At 50.4% G+C, this 9,402-nt stretch overlaps 1 pseudogene; it reads right to left on the bottom strand.

Moving 5' to 3' along the window:
• The window catches only part of LOC102386284, a 75,698-nt pseudogene that overhangs the window by 19,755 nt on the left and 46,541 nt on the right, over window positions 1-9,402 (bottom strand).

Raw genomic sequence — 9,402 nt, forward strand, 5'->3', positions numbered from 1 at the left:
GAAGCGAGGTGGAGCTGGGGGCAGGATATCAGGGGTTTGCTCCAGCTCCGGGGGGAATGTGGGAGCTGGGGGTCAGGGCAGGGTGGTTGGGAAATGGGGGGCTATGGCTAAGGCTAATGCTATGGTCATGAGGTCATCTGGAGAGGGTCAGGGAGGTTCTGGGGCTAGAAGTGGAGGGGCCAGGAGGCCAGACTGGGGGCTGTGGGTGCAGATCATGGAGGCTGGGATCAGGCTGAGCTGCTGGGTGTTCACAAAGCTGTCATGAAGACAGGCCCAGCCCTGCCTGCTGGGGAAACATGGAAGGTGCAAGAGGGACCCAGCAGAACCATGGTGCCACACAGGAATGTGCCAGGAAGGTGAGGGTTGGGGCTGGAGGGGCTGTGGATGCTCTGGAGGGAGCAGCAGACTTGTGGGGAGGCCAGTGGCATTGTTGGGAGGTGAAATGTGCAGACAGCAGAGCCGAGACCTGGAAGCTGCAAGGGAAAGTATGGGAGATAGAGAAGGCCCAGCCTGGGGCAGAGAGGCGGAAGAAAAGAGCACGTGTAATTGAGTGTGGAAACTGTTGATCCATTGAGATGCTATCACTGTTGAGCTGTACGCACTCACAGACCACAACAGCCCTGGCTTGTGACCCTGGCTAATTACAGTTGAGGCGCTCCGTGGTTGAACAAGGTTCAGATCAAAAGCAGGATGCTGAGGCCTCACCATCTGTGTTAGATAATGAAAGATTAATTTGCAATGAAAGCTCTGCATAATGGAAAAAGAGTTGGAAGGAAATGGCTCATGTGCTCAGTTGCAGGGAAACAGGGTTCTGCTTTCCTCGCCTCCTTTTCTGTGCAGAATCACAGGTTACACCAAGTCCTGCCAGTCCATGCAGCGGAGTTGCTGGCTGAAAATGCCTGAACCCACCCACACCTCATAAGTCCACAGAAGCCAGCAGTGGCAGTGGCCAATCTCCGGGGGGGGGGGGGGGGGGGGGGGGGCACATGCCCCCCATCCCATGCGCCCTCCTACAAAATCACCTATGTTGGTCAATATATAGATTACATATGCTGCTCACACAAAGGCGTTGCTACAGCATTGTCCAGAGGAGACCTGACCAGCAGACATGACTGATGCATGAACTCCTCACCAGCCAGATGTGCATTCCCAGCAAGAGATGGGAGGGGGTACAAGGTACAAAATATTTCAGTACCAGGATGATAAGGCTGGAACAAGAACACCCAGGTCAGGACGTGAAGCAAGCCTAAGGTACAGGGAGGTTTGGGACATTCGAGGTGCAATATGCCATTTGTTTTGATCGTTGTATGAACGGAGCAACACCCCCAACACACACATACTGGCTGGGGGCTGCAAAGAGCGGGTCCATAGGGCCCCACCAGGCTCCATTCTGAAATGGAGCCCTGGGGCCCTTGTGTAGGGGAGGAGAATGGCAACCCTGAGGTGGGTGGGAGAGACGCCAGTGACCAGATTGCAGAAGTGGGCAATGGAGGGGCCTTTCCCCTCCAGAGGATCCCAGCAGCCACCCAGCCCCATGATGTGGGCACTGGCTGGCTTAGGGAGGAGGGAAGGGATGGGGTGAGGGGTCTTTCTCTTCCCATGCTTTCTGGTGGGACAGCTCATGCCTTCTGTAGCTCTAAGGCCCCTCTCCATGGCTCCTGCCTGAGCTCAGGTCTTGCTGATCCAACATTTTGTCCACGGAACCAAACTGCTTGGAATCAGCTGCTTCCCATGGGTATGAGATGCAGGAGCCCCTCAGGCTCCCAGGCCAGCATCATTCCCCGAGGGGTCCGGGCACAACATGGGTCTGGACCCTGTAGGCCAACTCCCTGGGATGAAGGAGCTGCCATAGCAGGAGGGGACCCCAGCTCTGTCTGGATGGGCTGTGGCACACAGCAGGATTTCATAGGTTTCATAGACATTAGAGCTGGAAGGGACCTTGGAAGATCTTTGAGTCCAGCCCCCTGCCACAGGGGCAGGAAGTCAGCTGTGGTCATAGGATCCCAGCAAGATAAACATCCAAATGTTTCTTGAAGGCATTCAAAGTAGGTGTTTGAACCACCTCCGATGGCAGTCTATTCCAAACCACGGGGGCTCGGACAGCGAAGAAATTCTTCCTTACATCCAGCCTGAAAAGGTCATGGAGGAGTTTGTGACCATTCGACCTTGTCATCCCTTGGGGTGCTCTGGTGAACAGATGTTTCCCCACATCCTGGTGAGCACCCTGATAAACCGATAGGTGGCCACCAGATCACCCCTGAGCCTGTGCTTTTCCAGGCTGAAGAGCCCCATAGCTCTCAGCCTGTCATCATAAGGTCTGTTTTCCTGACCTCTGATCATGTGTGTGGCTCTCCTCTGCACTCTCTCAAGCTTCTCCACATCCTTCTTGAATTGTGTAGCTCAAACCTGGATGCAGTACTCCAGCTGCGGCCTCACCAAGGCCGAGTACAACGGGAGAGTGATGTCCTGGGATTTGCTTGAGAAGTATCTATGGATGCAAGCCAGCATTTTGCTTTGCTTTACTAGCTGCAGCATCACATTGAAGGCTCATGTTCATCTTGTGGTCAGTCATGACCCTCAAGTCCCTTTTGTCCATAGTGCTAGCCAGCATAGCACTGCCAAGCCCGTAAGCATGCTGTGGGTTTTTCCTCCCAAGGTGGAGAACCTTGCATTTTTCAGTGTTAAACACCATCAGGTACTCATACACCCATTTCCTGAGCCTGTCAAGGTCTACTTGGATCACCCTCCTGTCCTCAGGTGTGGATGCTTTACCCCAAAGTTTGGTGTCATTGGCGAACTTGGTCAGTCCGCTTCTGACTCCAATGTCTACATCATTGATGAAGATGTTAAATAGTATAGGCCCTAGGATAGAGCCTTGAGGGACCCCACTGGTCACAGCACACCACGATGATTGACTTCCATCAACCACCACCCTCCGGGTCCGACCATGGAGCCAATTCCCCAGCCAGTGGATCATGGTGAGGCCAAGGCCACAGATCGCCAGTTTTGCCAAGAGGTGATCATGGGATACCAGATCGAAGGCTTTTTTGAAGTCAAGATATATGACATCAATCTCCTCTCCCTTGTCCAAGTGATAAGTCAGCTGGTTGTAAAAGGAAATGAGATTGGTCAAGCAAGACCTACCCACAACAAACCCATGCTGGCTATCTCTCAGGATGTTGCCGTCAGCGAGTCTGTTAAGGATGGCCTCTCTGATTATCCCAGGGAAGGTCTTGGAAAAGATTGAGGTCAGGCTGATGGGCCTGTAGTTTGCTAGATCCACTTTCCTCCCTTTCTTAAAGATAGGCAACAGATTGGCCTTCTTCCAGTCTTCAGGCACTTCACCAAAGATCCAGCGCACCTCTCCCTGACATGGTCCCCCTTGGGCAGAAGAGGGTGGAAAGCCTGATTCCCAGTGGTTTGTCCCATGACAAGTCGCTGATTCCCAGCAGGTTGGTCCAACAGCAGAAATGTCAGAACTGAAACACCTGAACCCAGTGTCAGGCAGGGAGGAAAAGGGGGTACTGGATGTAGAGACAAGGGAGCTGCTGCACCCATATGCCCGGGACAGGGCATGGTGTGACAGGTACACGATCTGGGCCAACCTAAACGGGGCCCGCACACCTGTTCTTGGGGCAACCGCCTGCCTACTCGTCTGCCACGCCTTGTTATTAATTGATTAATTGTTGTTAAATAGTGGGAGGCTGCCCTTGTACTGCCCCGCTGCCAGGGGGTGCTATCTGCGGCTCTGTTCCTACACCGCCCTCCACACCTCGCCGATGGAACAGATGTTATGTCTCAATCTACGCACTGGCCCCCTTTTTGCTCTCTCTGGGCCTTCCCCAGTAGTGCTGCCCCCTCTCCGGGGCTCACCACGCCCGCACTGGGGCTTCTCTGTAACTTCCCCCTTTTCTGGGGCTTTTGCCCCCTCTCAGGGCGCTCCACCCTCTCTCAGGGCCTTCTCTGTCACCTGCCCCCTCTCCGGGGCCCCCCAGCAGTGCTGCCCCCATTCCGGGGCTCACCACGCCCGCACTGGGGTTTCTCTGTAGCTGCCCCCTTCTCTGGGGCTTTCTTCCCTCTCTCAGGGTGCTCTGCCCTCTCTCGGGGCTTTCTCTGTCAGGCCACCCTCTCTCTCTGGGGCTTTCGCACGTTGCCCCCTCGGGCTCACCATGCCCTCACTGGGGCTTCTCAGTAATGCCCCCTTCCCGGGGCTGGTCAACTGCCCCTCTCTGGGGCTGGGGTCTATGCACTGCAAATGCTGTGCCCTCACTGGCACTGGGGTCCTCACACTCCACTGTGAGTCCCCTATGAGGCCTCCTCCATCCCCTGATAGCCTCACCCAAACCACCGGCGACAAACAACAACAACAACGCAAAACACAAGCCCCTAGGCTATAACTTAACTTAAAGCCACCCAGCTGAAACCACATTGCTCACACGTCCCAGAGCTGCCATCCTTTACGCAGCATGGGCTGTATCTGTGGTTCTCACACCTTTGCTCAGAGAGCTCCTTTCTCTCTGGCTGCTGGCAGGGAACTGCCTCTGGCCTCAGCTCCTGGGCTTTATAAGAGGCAGGCCCTGCCCCTTAGGGTCAGCTGACCTTCTCTGGTTGCCCTGGCAACCCACAGCTGGGCTCCTTATTCCCTGCTAGGGCTTCCTCCCTAGAAGTTTTCCCCTCTATGCGAGCAGGGCACCTCCGTGCTCTGTGACACATGGCCTTACCCCATCCTTCCAGTTTTCCCCCAGAGGCAGCCAGTGCCTGCCCTATGGCACATCTGAGCTGGCACCCCTGGGTGGAGAAAGGTGCCTGCCCCATTCTCCATCCCTGTGTAGCACTGTCATCATGGGTCTCTCCTCGCCTCCCCCAGGTTGCCCTTTTCCTCCCTACACAAGGATGACTGAACACTGTTCCCGAATGGGGTTGGGAGGACCCTGAGGGACCAGCTCATCCTAGCTCCCCCTGGCTCCGTGTACCCAAATAGAGGAAGTGGTAGCTCTGAACCTTCCTCCAATGTGAGGACATGGTGCCCAAAAAACTTGTGTCTCCCAGCTACTGTATAGTTGGGCCCATCAAAACATTCCCCCTCCTCCCCCAAACCCTTGCCTCTCACACGTTCCTGGACTGTCAGGGCTAGAACATCATCCCAACACTGCCACAATGATCATATGAAGTGAATAGCTTCCTGATCCATCCATGTCAACATTAGACATAGTCATTTTGGCACAATTAGTTAGCGGTGAGACAGTGTTTTGTTTTGGGGGAATTTTTTTATGTCTTCCTAAAGCTTTCATTAAATTGAAAGTGTTGCTATGATTTCAATGAGCAACTAAGGAATGAGAATTGCACGATTCTCAGGAGCTGGTTCAAGGATCTGTGAAAAGGTTAAGTCCAATTTCTCCCCGATGCACCTTCATCACGTCAAAATTCAATCCACCCTGAGGAGTCCGTGTGACAGGATGTCACCTGGGAAATACCAGCCCAATGGGCTGTAAAACAAAGAGTGCTCACCCCTGCTGGCTGCGTGGCTGGCAGACTCCACTTGTCCTTTGTAGTTTCTATTTTCCAAGGAAAATATGTTTTCAAAATGGACTGGATCCTTCTCAGTTCCCCACATGAGTTGGGCCTGTTCAGGGAGGACTTGGGGAAATAAAAGGTGTCCAGTTACACTGGTGGATTTAAATTCAGTTATAAATACATGTTGGGCTGTGTGTCCCATGTATCTGATTACCCATCATTCCACCTGCATGTTGTCAGGACGATTGTCTTAGGAAGTGCTCGAGCTTGATTCTTCCTGATAGACAATTAATGAAGAGAAAGCATGATCAAAGCACGTGTAGAAGTCAACATTTCCCAAGCTGTTGGTTGAAACTGGGACCAAGGACATTTTTTTTTTCAAATTTGCATTGAAATGAAGAGAGCTGATATATTTCGGTTAAAAATAAATACAAATCTACATTCATTTTTTCCAGCTATTTGAGATGGTCTAATAAAAGATATTGGATTTACCCAAAGAACCTTGTCTGCCACCCTACAGTCAAGTCATTATTACTAAGAACAAAACTTTGCTGTGGAGCAAGGCAGCCGCATAAGCATATAACAGTGGTTGTCAATCAGGGTGCCTTGCAATCCTCTCAGGGGTGTCATGGAGAGCTGAATGATATTAGCACTGTTAGATGTGGAAATGTGACTCACAAGCTAAATACAGAGATTTCAAACAGGAATCCTTAGTTTCAAAAGCACTCTGACCTGTTTTGCTCTTTCTGAGTTGTTTGGAATAGCAGCAATGCTCTATTATTTTTCCATCGTGAAAAGATGAGTGAAAGCTAAGAGCTGGCATTTTGTAAGGGGGCCCTTGACTCTACCAGGCTTCCCTTAAATCTAGAAAAAAGCCATTAGCTTACAGCAGTGGTTTTCAACCTGTGGTCCGTGGATACCTGGGGGTCCCACAGACTATGTCTAAGGGGTCCACAAAAGATTATTATGATCAATCAGAAGTATGTGAATACCCACACTTCCAATGCAAAGGGGTCCGCCTTGCATTTGAAATTTCCAGTGTCCCACAAATGAGAAAAGGTTGAAAAGCACTGGCCTGTACTACAGAGAGAGTGCTATGCCCCTCTAGTGGCAATGCTTGGAAATACAAGTATTTGCATTGCTTTGCTGGAAAAGATCACGCGCCTTACAATCCTTACAGTTATCAAATCTGGAGAGAACTGAAAGCGGCTCTTGCTGGGAGATGTGTCCATCACTGTGTGCAATAGTTCCACTTTGGTAAACCACAAGCTTAATTGATGTATAATAAAAAGAAAAGAAAAATAAATAGAAGGTATCTATATGTCTGTGCAAGTATTCAGAAACATGCACAAGCACACATACATAATGTAAAGTTTTTGTCACTTTTAATGTACGTCTCCACTTTTACTCTGAAAAAGTAGGATTCAGGTAGAATTCATAGTTTCATAGCTGGTAGGGTTAGAAGGGACCTAAGCAGATCATCAAGTCCGACCCCCTGCCAAGGCAGGAAAAAGTACTGCGGTCAAACGACCCCAGCAAGGTGTTCGTCTAACCTCCTCTTAAAGACCCCCAGGGTAGGAGCCAGCACCACTTCACTTGAAAGTTGGTTCCAGATCCTAGCTGCCCTGACTGTGAAGTAGCGCCTCCTGATATCTAGCCTGAATCTACCCTCTGCCAGCTTGTGACCTTTGTTTCTAGTCACTCCTGGTAGTGCTCGGGGGAACAGGGACTCCCCCATTGCCTGCTGGCCCCCTCTGACTAGTTTGTAAATAGCCACTAGATCCCCCCTCAGCCTTCTCTTGTGGAGGCTGAACAGGTTCAGGTCCCGTAGCCTCTTCTCGTAGGGCCTGCCCTGCTGCCCCCTGATCATGTGAGTGGCCCTCCTCCGGACCCTCTCCATGCTGTCCACATCCCTCCTGAAGTGCGGTGCCCAGAACTGGATGCAGTACTCCAACTGCGGCCTGACCAGTGTTGCATAGAGGGGGAGGATCACCTCCTTGGACCTGCTCAAGATATATCTGTGGATACATGACAAGGTGCGGGTGGCCTTCCTGACCGCGTCCCCACACTGTCGGCCCTGTTCATTTTGGCATCAATAATGACTCCAAGATCCTTTCCTGCCTCTGTACTGACAAGAAGGGAGTTCCCCAGCCTGTAGGTGTGCTGCTGGTTCTTCCTCCCCAGGTGCAGCACCTTGCACTTGTCAGTGTTGAAACCCATCCTGTTCCCATCCACCCACCCCTGTAACCTGTCTAGGTCCGATTGCAGCCTATTCCTCCTTTCTAGCGTGCTCACATCCCCCCACATCTTAGTGTCATCAGCAAATTTGAATAGGGTGCTTTTTACCCCCTCATCCAAGTCTCTTCTCTGTTATTCCATTAAGGGACCCTTTATGTTTTTAAACAGCAATTTGGTCACTTTAAGGGAGTAAAATATCCTGTGTCCTGAATTCTTTCAGCTGTCCCCTCAAGGTACAATTGGAGATTTTGCTTTGAGCATTGTTATGACAGTGGAAACCTTCACTGGACATAAAGCATATGAAAGTGGAAGGTGGAAACCTTCACTGGAAACAGCATAAAGAGCTCCACTGTTTCATTAGCTCCTGTCTTTAGGCCCTTTCCTTTACATTCCCCCAAAACAGCTCCAGAGTGTGTCTAGGATATTCAGGTTGACTATTGTTGTTACCGTTTCCCAATGAACTTTCTATCACTGACCTGTAGTAATGCCTCTGCTGCTGTGATGGTGGCACATTCAGCATTCAGAAAAGGCTGAGAAGGACCCGGGAGGGTGAAGGGAACTTGCAGCACTGTGGTAGCCAGGAGAAAGTGGTGTGTAGATACTATAGTGCCTGAGATCTCAAATCCTGTTCAGTTGTTGAAGTTGCTTGTCTTGTCTTTCACTCAAGGCACCTAAAGTGCTCTGATCTCTGCTGCCTGCTGGACTGAGTGGGACTCACCTGAGAAACTGTCACCATTCCCTCTTTCTTTTCTCCTGGAGACAAATGTCTAATAGTCCAAGAGACTGGCCCAGAATCGGTTCCCTTAACACCTCTCCCCAGCATACACACAAAAGGCACTTTGTTGAGTTGCCTCTGCCTGTACCATGGGGAAAACAAAAAACAAACACAAAAAAACAAATTATTTTTTGGCTAGACGGGAAAGAAGGGAAACAATGGTGCCCATTAGCCATAGTGTTTTCAGCATCTGAAGCAAAAAAAAATGGGAAGTGGTTTAAAATTACTCCAAGATTTCCCTTTCTGTCTACCCCCGCAGAATACCATCTGACCAGTTTCTGTACCAGGCTTTAGCAAAAGTTGCTTCATTAAAGCCAACTGTGCATCCTGCCAATATCTTTCTCCCACCTCCATTGAGAGGAAACCTCATCATCTGGTTATGCTCTGAGGAATGAGGTACCCAGGCACAAAAGAGATGATACTGCCCATAGTCAGACAGAAGAGACAGCTGTGACATCCTGTGAATATCCAGCTTCTACCCACTTGCATCTAAGTTGAAGGAAAATGATCACGTTCCAACAAGGGGTATCATAACAGCCAGATTTGGGCAGATCTCAGCTGGTTTCCCCATTGCTCTCATTCAAGACTGTGAGCACAGCAGAGCACTCAGGGAAATACTTTGATTCTCATTTTCCTCTCATTACTGCTACCAAACCACCGGTTTCTTCATTCTGGAATTGTAGCTGTCATGTTACAGGCCTGGCAGAAACCTTGTTTCCCTGCTTGTGGAAAACAAGATTGAGGAATTGCTGCACTTAGAAAGCAGGTTTTTAAACCTAGAGCTGTATGAATAGACACAATGCTCGGTTGATGAATAGCAGAAAGGCTTGTTTTAATAACCACCAAGAAACGACAAAACTAAATAACAGAAAAAG

The sequence above is a fragment of the Alligator sinensis genome, unplaced genomic scaffold (assembly GCF_000455745.1).
Source record: "Alligator sinensis unplaced genomic scaffold, ASM45574v1 scaffold1165_1, whole genome shotgun sequence".
Taxonomy (NCBI): domain Eukaryota; kingdom Metazoa; phylum Chordata; order Crocodylia; family Alligatoridae; genus Alligator; species Alligator sinensis.